This window comes from Mobula birostris, chromosome 9 (assembly GCF_030028105.1).
Source record: "Mobula birostris isolate sMobBir1 chromosome 9, sMobBir1.hap1, whole genome shotgun sequence".
Lineage (NCBI taxonomy): Eukaryota > Metazoa > Chordata > Chondrichthyes > Myliobatiformes > Myliobatidae > Mobula > Mobula birostris.
This window is the reverse complement of record NC_092378.1, coordinates 141,051,045-141,065,121: the sequence shown is the minus strand read 5'-3', so window position 1 is coordinate 141,065,121 and position 14,077 is coordinate 141,051,045. Positions and strand designations below refer to the sequence as shown.

Here is a 14,077-nt window from a genome sequence, read left to right as displayed (position 1 = left end):
TTGAGTTTGGGTTTGGGTATTTGATCCTCCGCAATATTCCGCATGGGAATTTAAACTGGAGGTGGCAGTGGTTTTTTTACGAGGTTGGGTTGCGAGCTCAACATCAACCCGGCACGGATGGAGAACGCGCTCGGGAGCAGTCTGTCACTGGATCGAACTCGGGAACCTCTGTTCTCGAGCCTGGCGCTGATCCCACTGCGCCACCAGCCAAGTTAATCAATTCCACAAATTCACCACCCTCCAGCTAAAGAAATTCTTCTTCATTTCTGTCCTATAGAGATGTCCTTCTATTCTGAGGCTGTATCCTCTGGTCCTAGACTCTCTCACTGTTGAAAGCATCCTCTCTACGTCCAATCTATCCAGTCCTTTCAGTATTCTGTAGATTTCAACGAGATCTCTCCTCATTCTTCTAAAGGATAAAATGTAAGTAACATGGGGGCCACAATTTCTTTGAAACTTAAAAGGAATTGCTGACGTTTGGAGAGGCAGTGAGAATACATAAACAAAGCAGGGTAAACATCTTTCCTGTCCTGTTGGACATTCACTAGGGCAGCTTCTCCACCCAATCCCACTCACAGGTAGATCCCATATTTGAAAACAGCATGTCCAAGGCGCTTCACACAAAAAATCCCAGAGGAACCCAGAGGGTCAGGTAGCATCCATGGAGGGAAGTAACCAGCCAAAATTTCGGGCCAAGGTCCTTCATCGGGGCTGGAAAGGAAGGGGGTCAAATCGAGAAGAAGATGGGGATGAGGAGGAGGAGCAGAACAAGCTGCTAGGTGAGGCCAAGTGAAAGTGAGATGGGTGGGTGAGGGAGGGATGGGGATGATGTGAGAAGCTGGAAGGTGATAGGTGGAAGAGGTAAAGGGCCTCAGAAGGAATCTATTAGGTTCAAAGTGCTGAATGGCCTAATCTTGTTTGTGTATACATAATACTCTCAATGCAGTCTTCAGTTGTTACCTACAGTACGTTGTCTAACACATCTGAAACTCAAATGTCAAACTGAATGCTCAGATCATCAGCAAGGCAGCCAAATAAACCCTGGGTAGAGTAACAAATGTCTTTGTTGATCTTTCTTGCAGTCTTTAACATGAATGACACATTTCACTGTATGCTTCGATATACGTGTGATAAATAAAGCTAATCGTTATCTTTAAAAGTATATATGTATATATTTAACTTTTATCTTTATTTAGATATAACACAGTAACAGGCCCTTCTAGCCCAATGAACCCACTACGTCCAATTACACCCATGTGACCAATTAACCTACTAACCGTACATCTTTGGAACGTGTGAGGAAACTGGAGCACCCGGAGGAAACCCACACAGACACGGTGAGAACGTACAAATTCCTTGCAGACATAGTTGGAAATTGAACCTGGGTTATCTAACTGCTATTCTACTGCGCCATAATGCTAGAAGGCATAAAGATTAGGCATGGAATAATCAGTCTAGATGACACACAAACAAAGGCTGTTTCTCAGTACATATGACAAAAATAAACCAATTACAAACATATGCAAGGTGAGCCCAGCAGAGAGGAAATGAACCATGCATACTTTGAATTGCACAAAACTAGTAATTCATAGCCAAATTATTTCTGATCCAGTTGAATAGAAAGGCCTCCCATACTCAAGACATTTAGAACCATAGAACACTACAGCACAGAAAACAGGCCATTCGGCACTTTTAGTCTGTGCTGAAACTTTATTCCGCTAGTGCCATTGACCTGCACCCAGTCCATAACCCTCCAGGCCTCTCCCATCCATGTACCTATCCAATTTATTCTTAAAACTTAAAAGTGAGCCCACATTTACCACATCAGATGGCAGCTCATTCCGCACTCCCACCATTCTCTGAGTGAAGAAGTTCCCCCCAATGCTCCCCCTAAATCTTTCCCCTTTCCCCCTAAAGCCATGTCCTCTCATATTTATCTTTCCTAATCTAAGTGGAAAGAGCCTACTCGCATTTACTCTGTCTATACCCCTCATAATTTTGTAAACCTCTATCAAATCCCCCCTCATTCTTCTATGCTCCAAGGAATAAAGTCCTAACCTGTTCAATCTTTCCCTGTAACTCAATTCCTGAAGACCTGGAAACATCCTAGTAAATCTTCCCTGCACTCTTTCAATCTTACTGATATCCTTCCTATACTTAGGTGACCAGAACTGCACACTATACTCCAAATTTGGCCTCACCAATGTCTTATACAACCTCATCATAACATCCCAACTCCTATAATCAATACTTTGATTTATGAATACCAGGATGCCAAAAGCCTTCTTTACAACCCTGTCTACCTGTGACGCTACTTTCAGGGAATTATGTATCTGAACTCCCAGATCCCTTTGTTCCCCCGCACTCTTCAGTGACCTACCGTTTACTGTGTATGTCCTACCTTGATTTGTCCTTCCGAAATGCAACACCTCACACTTGTCTGCATTAAATTCCACCTGCCATTTTCTGGCCCATTTTTTCAGTTGGTCCAGATCTCTCTGCAAGCTTTGAAAGCCTTCCTCGCCGTCTACGACCCCTCCAATCTTAGTGTCATCAGTAAACTTGCTGATCCAATTTACCACATTATCATCTAGATCATTGATATAGACAACAAACAACAATGGTCCCAGCACAGATCCTTGAGGCACACCACTAGCCACAGGCCTCCAGTCTGAGAAGCAATCATCCACTACCACTCTCTGTCTTCTCCCACACAGCCAATTTCAAATCCAGATTACAACCTCTCCATGGATACTTAGTGTCTGAACTTTCTGAACTAACCTCCGATGTGGGACCTTACTAAAGTCCATGTAGACAACATCCACAGCTTTTCCTTCATCTACTTTCTCGGTAACCTCCTTGAAAAACTCTACAAGATTCGTTAAACATGATCTACCATTCACAAAGCCATGCTGACTATCTTTAATCAGTCCTCGGCTGTCCAAATACTTGTATATCTGATCTCTCAGAACACCTTCCAATAATTTACCTACTAAACTTTCTATTTTAGGAGAATGGGCAAAGAAGTGGCAGGTGGCATACAGCATAGGAAGGTGAATGGTCATGCACTTTGGTAGAAAGAATAAAGGTGCAGACTGTTTTATCAACAACGAGTGAATTCAGAAATTGGAGGACGTACAAAGGAACTTCGGAGTCCTAGTACAGGATACCCTAAAGATTAATTTATAGATTGAGTCAGCAGTAAGGATGCCAAATGCAACATTTGCATTCATTTCAAGAGGACTAGAATACAAAAGGAAGGATGTAATGTTGAGACCGCAATGTTAAGACATTGGTCAGACCACATTGGAGTATTCTGAGCAGTTTGGGGTCCTTATCTAAGAAAGGATGTGCAGGCATTGGAGAGGGTCCAAAGGGGCCTTACAAGAATAATCCTGGGAATGAAAAGGTTAATGTATGAGGAGTGGTTGATGGCTCTGGGCCTGTACTTGCTGGAGTTTGCAAGATCAATAGGTTTCAATAGGTACATTTAATATCAGAGAAACGTATACAATATACATCTTTAAATTCTTCTTCTTCGCAAACATCTACAAAAACAGGGGAGTGCCCAAAGAATGAATGACAGTGGTTAGTGGTTGAGTGACAAAAACAGGGGAGTGCCCAAAGAATGAATGACAGTGGTTAGTGGTTAGTGGTTGAGTGGTGGAATGAATGAGTGGTTAGAACCCCAAAGCCCTCCAGCCCCCCCCATCAGTGCCCTCCACCGAGCACTCAAGCATGCAGCAAAGCATCAATAAAGACACAGACTTGCAGTACCCCAAAGACTACTCGTTCACCTGGTAATTTGACATACCACAGGCTCTCTCTCTCTCCCCCTAATAAGGGAAGAAAGAGGTGTCCCTGTTTGAGCACATTGAGGAGAGATCTCATTGAAATCTACGAGATATTGAAAGGCCGAGACAGACTGGATGCAGAGAGGATATTTCCAATAGTGGGAGCGTTTAGGACCAGAGGGCACACCCACAGTCACAGTCATCCCTCCAGAACAGAGGAGGAATTTCTTTGGCCTGAGGGCAGTGAATCTGTGGAATTCATTACCACAGAAAGCTGTGGAGGCCAAATAATTGAGTATATTTAAAGCACAGGTTGATACATTCTTGATTAGAAAGGACGTCAAAGGTTACAGGAAGAAGGCAAGAGAATATAGGTTTGAGGGGGATAATAAATCAGCCATGAACAAATGATGCAGCATACTTGATGGGCTGAATGGCCTAATTTTGCTCCTATGTCTTGTGCTTCATAGCCAACTTGAAAATGTTAGATTGACATTAGAGTAGGTTAAAAGCTCTTTGCTCACATTGTGGGCCTTAGGGCATGAACTGTGCTGTAATGCACTGTATGTTCTACATTCTAAAATGCAAGAGTCACATTGAGCTCGTCTGTTGTTCTTTACGCATTGGTTGAGTGATAAATGCTTGACAGGTGTTTACGGAGAAAACCCTCTGCAACAACCAAACCCTCCTGACAACCGGCTTCATTGTGATGGGACACCCATTATATTTACTGAGGAGAGTCAGGCTATGGTTCTGTAATGTTCCTGTCAAATGAAGGCACCTCTTTCTCCTCATGGCATATGTGCAACTATCACGAGTAAGGCCTGAGTCCGTAGGCTCTCAAGCCGATCCTGATCCTCCAGAGATTAACAAGCTCTGCCAAACATCACAAAATATGGTTCCAGCCACAGATGTGAGCGAGGCAGTTGTCGACAGAATACAATCAAACCACATGACACTGTATTTGGAGTCTGTCCACAAAATGTCATGCAGTGTTGGGGCCCTCAGCAGAAGCTTCTTTCTTCAACCCTGTAACTCAGCCTTTGTTCGGGAAGAAAAATGGGTGAGAACTCACATCAATAATTGACCCCCAAGCCAAAAGGCACAAATAAGATTGGTGGGACAGACCAGTCATCTCTCACCCTCAACCCAAAGCTAACATGGCACAGCTTTCAAAAAGGGTCTCGGTGTGACAATCTGTTATTGCCTGTAGAGCAGGGTTTTCCAACCTGGGCTCCACAGACCCCCTTGGTTAATGGTAGGGGTTCATGCCACAGAAAAGGTTAGGAACCCCTGCAGTAGAGGATCAGCGATGAGACAAAGGTGCTGAAAGGTATCATGGAAGTTAGTCATTGGGAATTGGAAATTGAACATTCAGGATGAGGCATTTGAAATAATGAAAGTGTCCTTAATAAAAGAGGCACTGAAAGATCCCAGGTGCAGCCAGGCTTCTGGAATCTTACAGTGCTGTAAAATTCCAAATAATCATAAAAGTAATAATCAATGCCAGGATAATCAAGGACACGACCCATCCAGCCAACACACTTTTCGTCCCTCTTCCCTCCGGGAGAAGGCTCAGGAGCTTGAAGACTCGTACAGCCAGATTCGGGAACAGCTTCTTTCCAACTGTGATAAGACTGCTGAACGGACCCTGACCTGGATCTGGGCCGTACCCTCCAAATATCCGGACCTGCCTCTCGGTTTTTTTGCACTACCTTACTTTCCATTTTTCTATTTATGAGTTATAATTTAAATTTTTAGTATTTACTAATTTTTACTATTTTAATATTTTTAATATTTAATATTTGTAATCCAGGGAGTGGGAAGCGCAGAATCAAATATCACTGTGATGATTGTACGTTCTAGTATCAATTGTTTGGCGACAATAAAGTATGAAGTGGTCCCTGTTATTCCAGACATTCATTGGGAAAACATCCCAGTGTTAAGCAAGCACATGTGCTGGAGGATTTCAGCAGGTCAGGCGGTATCTATGGAGAGGACTAAAGAGCTGACCTTTTTCACCCAAGACCTTTCATCAGGCTCTTTATTCCTCTCCGTAGATGCTGCCTGACCTGCTGAATCCCTCCAGCATCTTGTGTGTGTGTTACTCTGCATTTCCAGCATCTGCAGAATCTCTGGTGTTTATGATTAAGCACGTTTTGGAAGGTGTATGGCAAGGAGGTACTGAGTTTGCTTGTGGAGTTTCTTTTGATCTGATATTGGGAATTTGCTGTATAGATGGCAGTGCATTCATATTTCTGAACTCCAATCCTTGATTCCACCAATAGAATTGTAATTTCAGATTTTGAAAAAAATTTCCCCTCAGTTTGCCACCTGGCTAAAGGAACAGGCCGTCACTGGGAAACAAACAGGTTCCAGTTTTTACAGATGTCTAAGTGAAAAAGTTGGAAAATACACAATGTGCTATCTTTTGCACTTAGCTATTTGTCCATGTTTGTTTTTGTACAGCTTTTCATTAATCTGTAGTGTTTCTTTATATTTACTGTGAATGCCCACAAGAAAGTGAATCTCAGGGTTGTAAAGGCATACGTTAGTCTTGCGAGACCATGGATCTGCGCCTGGAAAGTCTTCACTCTCCAGGGCACAGGCCTGGGCAAGGTTGTATGGAAGACCAGCAGTTGCCCATGCTGCAAGTCTCCCCTCTCCACAGCACCAATGTTGTCCAAGGGAAGGGCATTAGGACCCATACAGCTTGGCACCAGTGTTGTCGCAGAGCAATGTGTGATTAAGTGCCTTGCTCAAGGACACTACACGCTGCCTCGGTTGGGACTCGAACTCAAACTCACGACCTTCAGGTCGCTAGTCCAATGCCTTAACCACTTGGCCACGTGCCCACAGGGTTGTATATGGTGACATAAATGTACTTTGATAATAAATTTACTTTGAACTTTGAGAAACAAAATACTAGACATACAATACTAACTCTCAAAAAGCCACAGAATAAAGAGTAAATATTCTACTTCCGTGTTCCCCTCCACACCTTGAGGTACATCAGGTGGCAACCTTGCCGTTTCTCTAGCATTTGCCTGCTTTTTTTTTTTACGAGGCCGAGTTGTGAGCTCAACGCTCAACCCGGCACTGGATGGAAAGCATGCAAGGGAGCCAGTGGATTTGAACCCGGGATCATTCAGCTCAGAGTCCAGAGTGAATGCCACATAATCGGCGGCTGATGTAACTTGAAGGTTTGATGATTGACTCGGGCGATGAGGAGAGCACAATCGCGCTCTTCGTTACAGTAATATCATTAAAATTTTAACTTCCAATTGAGAAGCTGAACATCCGAGCCGAAAGTCACTACCTCTGGCAGTGGACAGAGAGTTAAATATATTAAAATTTTAAACAGATGACTATGCTACAGAGCCAGTTGTGTGAAAAGCACCCAGCTCATGGTATGGATCACTGCCTGCAATTTAAAAATCAGCCAGTGATTCATCCCAAATGAAGTCCCAGCATTTTTCAGGCATTTCAAGAGATGAAATATAACCTCCACCAGTGGCTGTGAAAGTTAATGCTCTTTGAACAACAATGTGGATTAAATTAGGATCTTATTAGAAACCTGGCTAATCAAAAACATAATTCTAATGTTGCACTGTGCACTTCAGTCCCCTTATATTGAAGTTGTGATTGTTTGAAAAATCGTTTCTTTAGCAGAACGCCTCCATCCTTCTGCTGTTGCTTGGCTGAATGAGAGATATTCAATATCTCCCTTCACCTTTGCACAGAAAATCGATGGAATCATCGGGATAAGACTGTCAGCAACTAATGAAATGCTGTGACATTAGCATTATGCAATATCAACATGCCTAGTTATTTGGCTTTTAATGCGTCAGCTTGTTTTGCAAACGTATCAGATGGTCCACTCTGTGCCCAACAAATTTCCTATTGACTGTCACCAACACCCCCCCCCCACCCCCCTTGCATATGCTGGCTGGATCTCACTAGCTCTAGGGAAATGAGAAATACTTACATTGCCATAATCTGTCCTGTTTATAAAAACAATCTTTCCTTTGCATAGATGTAATTCATGCAGGTATACAATGAATTCTTTTGTGCTTCTTGTAGTTTTTAAACAGTCACTATGTAATCAACTGCTGATTGTTTAATAAACCTTATATTAGTTATACTCTACTAGCTGTTACCAAGACGTGAGAGTATGTCTGTGCTTGAAAACAAACCAAGAATCAGTGCTCTGTTTCTGGAAAATTGAGCCAATTGGCCTCGTGCCCTCTTTGGAGTCAAAAAATGAGAGGCAATCTCTTTAAGAAACATGAGCTGATGAGGGGGTTGGAAGGGTAGAAGAGGATAGGAAGTTTCTGTGAGGAATCTAGAACTGGGGAGCCTAGATTCAGGATGGTGAGATACATCCTAGGAAGCACTGCGAGAGATTATCAGTGAAGTAGCCTGGGGTCATCGGGTCTTTCGGGTCAACATTAGACACTCTCACCCAAGTGACAGGGGTTGATCAGGTCCCAGCAACGTTGGTCCATGGGTCACACCTCTAGATCCATAGCCAACTGGAGGCTTGCTCAGCAGTAATGCCAAGGAGAGAGCAGGTTCTGCAGAGTGAGCCGCCATCAAAATCTCTACAACCCAACTTCTACAGGCTCGTACTGTGAGCTCCACCCCTCTCTAGCACTGCTCTACCAGCTCATGGTATTTGACTCTCTTATGTGGGACACCTATTTAAGACAGAAATATGAGGAGAAATATCTTCTCCCAAAGCATTGAGATCATCTGGATTTCTCTAACCCCAGAAGCGTGTACTTAAGACAGAGAAATGAGGCTGTGACCAAAGACGAGCATCATTTCCGCACCCCCCCGCACCCCCCCCCCCCCCGTACAGTGAGGGCATGCTGTATCAGTAGGATCAGATGTCTGTGCAGGCAGGAGGTTGGAGGGGCTAGTGACCCTCTAGGTGTGTGAGTCAATAACCCCAGGGTTGAAAGCCTGGAGTTTGAGGTCCCGTCAGCGGCGAGCCCAGAGTTTGAGGCCTGCAGTTCAGGGTCCTATCCTCAGCAAGTCCGGAGTTTGCAGTCTCATCAGAAGTGAATCCTGGAGTCCGTTACAGATGACTGAAGCCCAAAGATTGATTGGAAGACCGGACATCGAGGTCTGATGGCCGAAGCTGTAGATCTGTGAGTCCAGTGGGAAAGTCATGGGACGATGTCTGTGAATCCACGAGTCTACTGGAGGCTGGAGGCCCGGCCTGTGCTGCGTTTGGAGGACTGTCAGTGTGCGTGAGTGGGTGGGTGGAAGGGAGGAAAGGGGCTGATTTTGCTGCTGGTCTGCTGACCAAGGTGGGCATGCTATGCTGGTGTCAAAGCGTACGGCAACACATGCGGGCTTCCCTCAACACAACCTTAGGTTGTATTGGTTGTCAATACAAACGATATATTTTACTGTACGGTTGATGTATATGTGAAAATGGATGAATCTGAATCTGAGACTGGCCTTGCCAGCATCCCATCACATAAATCAGGTTTGAAATACAGGTTGGAGCCCAAAGGGGGTGTAAGGTGCTCCTTCCCTCCACTAGCCTGCAGGTCACCCTCGGGCAAGGTGTAGCACCTGCTTAGCCCCCCGATCAGGGTCACGTGAAGCCAGGGGATCAGGTGGTGGACGGTCGTTTAAGCAGTCGGTGCATATTACAAATCCTGGTTATGCGACCCACTGACACCAGAAAGACAGACAGACTCTGAAGGGTATTGATAATGGCGGGGGTCCCCCATCTTGTAAAGGCACTGCCCAGAAAAAGGCAGTGGCAAACTAGTTCTGTAGAAAAATTAGCCGAGAGTAATCATGGTACAGATGGAAGGCCATGATCCATTGGGTTCGGCACACAATGATGATGATGAGAGCTCATTACCCCAGACTCGCTAGGATAGCAAGAGATCTAACAAAGCAGTATAGCAAGGACTGGGAAAATACTGGACACCAGAGAACACTGAAAATACTACAATACTGTGATATACCAGTCAATAATATTTCAGCTAAACGCTCCCACCTCCCAATTAATCAAAATCCACTTGATGTAATCTCTGCCAGGAGCACAATTGTTATACTGCTATGATTGTTCAGATATCAGGTCAGAGCATATTGTTCATTGTTCCGCAGGGGAAATCACTCAATCTGTGGACAATCGGATGCCGGTGAGTTATACCACAAATCACCAACAACGAAATAACCTTTCATCAGGATTGCTTTCATTTGCTTTATTGCCTCCTGGGTTTCTACTGAGGCAGGCTGCTCAGTTCAAGTTGCTCTTAGGGAGGGAGGGGTTGGGAAGGATAATGGGTGGGTCGCTTTGGTCAAATGACCCATTAGGTCAGATCATGTTTTATTTTCCACTTGGTTAACGAAACACAGAGAGGCAAATGCCCCATCAACAAGGTACTCTCTGAATGACCAGCTCATGCCAACCCCCTGTCACAGTTCACAGGCTCACTCTCATTGAGCCCCTAGATTGGAAGTAGACAAACAGGGCTTATTCAAAGCCAGCACCATGTGGCCTGACTAGTGACGGGAAAACTAAACCAGCTTTCTGTGTTACAGTTGGGCAGTGCTGTACAAAGACACTGCCAAAATTATTCCAAAGTTACATTTTTTTTGTATTTGTATAGTTTCTCTACTTTTGCACATGGTTGACGTGTTGTTTTTCAATGATTCTATTGTTTTATGTTTTTCTACTGTGAATGCCTGCAAGAAAATGAATCTCATGGTAGTATATGGTGACATAAGTGTACTTTGATGATAAATTTACTTAGAACCATTTCAGATTCAGACTCAAGTTTATTTATCACATGATCATCAACACATACAGCAAAATGCAGTATTTGCATAAATGACCAGCATACCCAGTGAGTTGCTGGGGTCTACCTGCAAGGGTTGCCACACATTCCGATGCCAACACAGTATGCCCAATGTTCCACAGAACAACACAGGCTGCAACAGCAACAGCAAAACAAACCCCTTTCCCAACACACACACACACACACACAACCTTGTCCCTGACACTAAGCTAGATCAAGTGGAACTGAGATTTTAAAAAAATTGGAAATAACTTAAGTGAGTTTCCCGGTTGCTCCAATTTAATTTAATAAAGCTGTGAAGAAAAGTTATTTTCAAATACATCTTACATTTCCATTTTTTAAATTCAATCCACTTCTTTGGCTTATTAATTTGTGATATACAGTACTTACAATCTGCCAGTTCTTTGGACTGGGTGCTTTATTTTAACTCTAGTGTAAGACCTGAAATTTATTATCCCTCTCAAACCCATTCTGCAGCCTTCTCCCCATAACCTTTGACGCCCTGAAAAATCAAAAACTTATCAACCTCTGCCCTAATTATATCCAATGACTTGGCCTGCACAGCAGTCTATGGCAATGAATTCCACAGATTCAGCATTCTCTGGGTAAAGAAATTTTTCCTCATCCCTGTTCTAAATGGATGGCCCTCTATTCTGAAGCCGTGTCCTCTGCTCTCAGATCCCCCCCCCGCCACAGGAAACATCCTATCCACATCCACTCTATCTAGACCTTGCAATATTCAATAGATTTCAATGCGATCCCCCCTCCCCCATTCTTCTAAATTCCAGTGAGTACAGACACTCCTCACATCTTAACCCTTTCATTCCCAGAATAATTCTCATGAACCTCATCTGGAACATCTTCAATGTCAGCACATCCTTTCTTAGATAAGGGCCTCAAAACTGCTCACAATACTCCAAGTGAGGCCTCACCTGTGCCTTACAAAGCATCCTCTCCACATCCAGTCTATCTAGGCCTTTCAATATTCGATAGGTTTCAATCAGATTCCTTCCCCTTCCCCCCCCCATTCTTCTAAACTCCAGCTAAGTACAGGCCCAGAGCCATCAAATGCTCCTCATATGTTAACCCTTTCATTCCTGGGATCAGTCTCATGAAGCTCCTCTGGATCCTCTCGAATGCCAGCACATTATTTCTTGAATAAGGGGCTAAACGGCTCACAATACTCCAACTGTGGTCAGACCAATGCTTTATGAAGCCTCAGCCTTACACCCTTGCTTTTATATTCTAGTCCTCTCAAAATGAAATGAAAATTGCCCTATGAACTACGGTTCAGCATATGTATCTGTGTGTATCGGTGGCACCCTTATCTCCCATTCCTGAGATTTCAGCCCTAGGCCAATACATCACCACAGCCCTACGAAAATGTCCATAAGATATACAGTACTGTGGAAGAGTCTTAGACACATATATAGAGCTAGGGTGCCTAAGACTTTTGCACAGTACTGTAGTAATTTTAAACATTGTACTGTACTGCTACCCCAACAAAAAAACAATTTCATGACATATGTGAGTGATGATAAACCTGATTCTGATATGGGATTCTATTGTGGACTGAGAGTGGGAAGGGGGCAGGGAGAGGGGAATCATGGTTGGGGAAAGGGGAAGGGAGAGGAGAGGGAGTGGGAAGCACCGGAGAGACATTCTATAATGATCAATAAACCAATTGTTTGGAATCAAATGACCTTGCCCGGTGTGTGCACACCAGCCAACCCCACCTCTGGCACTCCTGCTTCACATCTATCCCGCAGCACTCCGCCCTCACCATTCCCAACATCCTCTGCTCCCGTCAAATTTACAAGCTTGCTCTCCGATCCAAGTTGACAAATACAGTACTGTGTAGATATCTTCGACACCCTGGCCTTATTTGGGTGGGTGGGTGTGTGTGTGTGTGTGTGTGTGTGTGTGTGTGTATACGTACCTTAAGACTTTTGCACAGTACTGTGGGAGTAGAATGAGGCCATTTGGCCCATCGAGTCTGCTCTGTCATTCCACCGGGGCAGATTTATTATCCCCCTCAACACCAATCTCCTGCTTTCTCCCCGTAACCTTTGTTACCCTTTCTAATCCCCTACCTAACAAGATCTGCATTAAATATACCCAATGACTTAGCCTCCTCAGCTACTTGTAGCAATGAATTCTGCAGATTGACCACTCCCCAGCTAAAGAAATTCCTCCTCATCTCTATTCTAATGGGACATGCTGTTTAAAGGTGCAATCATTTGGATGTGACATTCAATGTATTTTCCCAGTAAATGGATAAGAGAGATCATATCAATGACAAAATCCTACAATACCACATAAAAAAGATCAAGACCGTCATCCCTGCCAACTTTTAACCTTAACCCGTGTTGTGAAAACAGTCTACCGGATAATTAATACATTCTTGCTGTGTACAATATACCTGCTGTATTCCTTTAAGTTAGGACAGACAATAACTTCACTTCAGAGGTTACTTTATGTGTTGTAAAGTGCTTTGGGATATCCGAAAAGGATATGAAAGGTATTACAGAAACACAAGGCTTTTCTTTTGGGAACACTACCTCATTGACTAATCCTCTTTGGGTCACCTCACCCATTCTCCCCTTTAGATTAACCAAAAGTTTCACTTGATAGCATACATTTGATATCTCTTGGGACGCTTTTTCTATGTTAAAGTGTTTCTACAAATCCATGTTAGATTCAGTTCATAGTAACCTTCACTGCATTTCAAAACTAAATAATTTGTTCTTTTTTGCTCTCTGTATAAGATGATGAGAGCCAATGATCGTGCGGATAGCCAGAGGCTTTTTCCCAGGGTTTAAAAAGGTTAACACGAGGAGGCATAGCTTTAAGGTGCTTGGAAGAAGATACAGAGGAGATGTCAGGGGTAAGTTTTTCACACAGAGAGTGGTGGGTGCGTGGAATGCACTGCCAGTGACAGTGGTAGAAGCGGATACAATAGGGTCTTTTAAGAGACTCTTAGATAGGAGCTTAAAAAAAATAGAGGGCTATGCAGTAAGAAAATTCTAGGCAATTTCTAGAGTAGGTTACATGGTCGGCACAACATTGTGGGCCAAAGGGCCTGTAATGTGCTGTAGATTTCTATGTTGTATGTTTTATGCTCCCCACTTTTGACAAAGGATCTTCAGCTTGAAAAGCAAACTCCTCTTTCTCCTTCACAGGAGCTCTCTGACCTGCTGAGCATTTTATTTATTGTAGCTTTTACCTGAGATTTCCAGTAACTGTAGTTGCTTTGATTCCCACTTATTTCTTAAAAGTTCGCAAATTCTCACTGCCGCAAACTATTCAAGATGCTTTAAAATTTGGTCAATATTGTTGCCACAGTTTTCAATTTTGTTAGATTTGCTTATAGACTTCACAGCTTTGTTGTAAGAATTTTCAGCCCAGATGATGATGCTCATCCTATATTAACAGTTGCTTCATTCTTTGTGG

General features: G+C 43.5%; 1 protein-coding gene across 3 annotated transcripts in view; it reads right to left on the bottom strand.

The window, feature by feature from the left end:
- Nucleotides 1-14,077, bottom strand: part of LOC140203138 (septin-9-like) — a 455,930-nt gene that overhangs the window by 195,094 nt on the left and 246,759 nt on the right. The gene's annotated exons all lie outside the window — the stretch shown is intronic.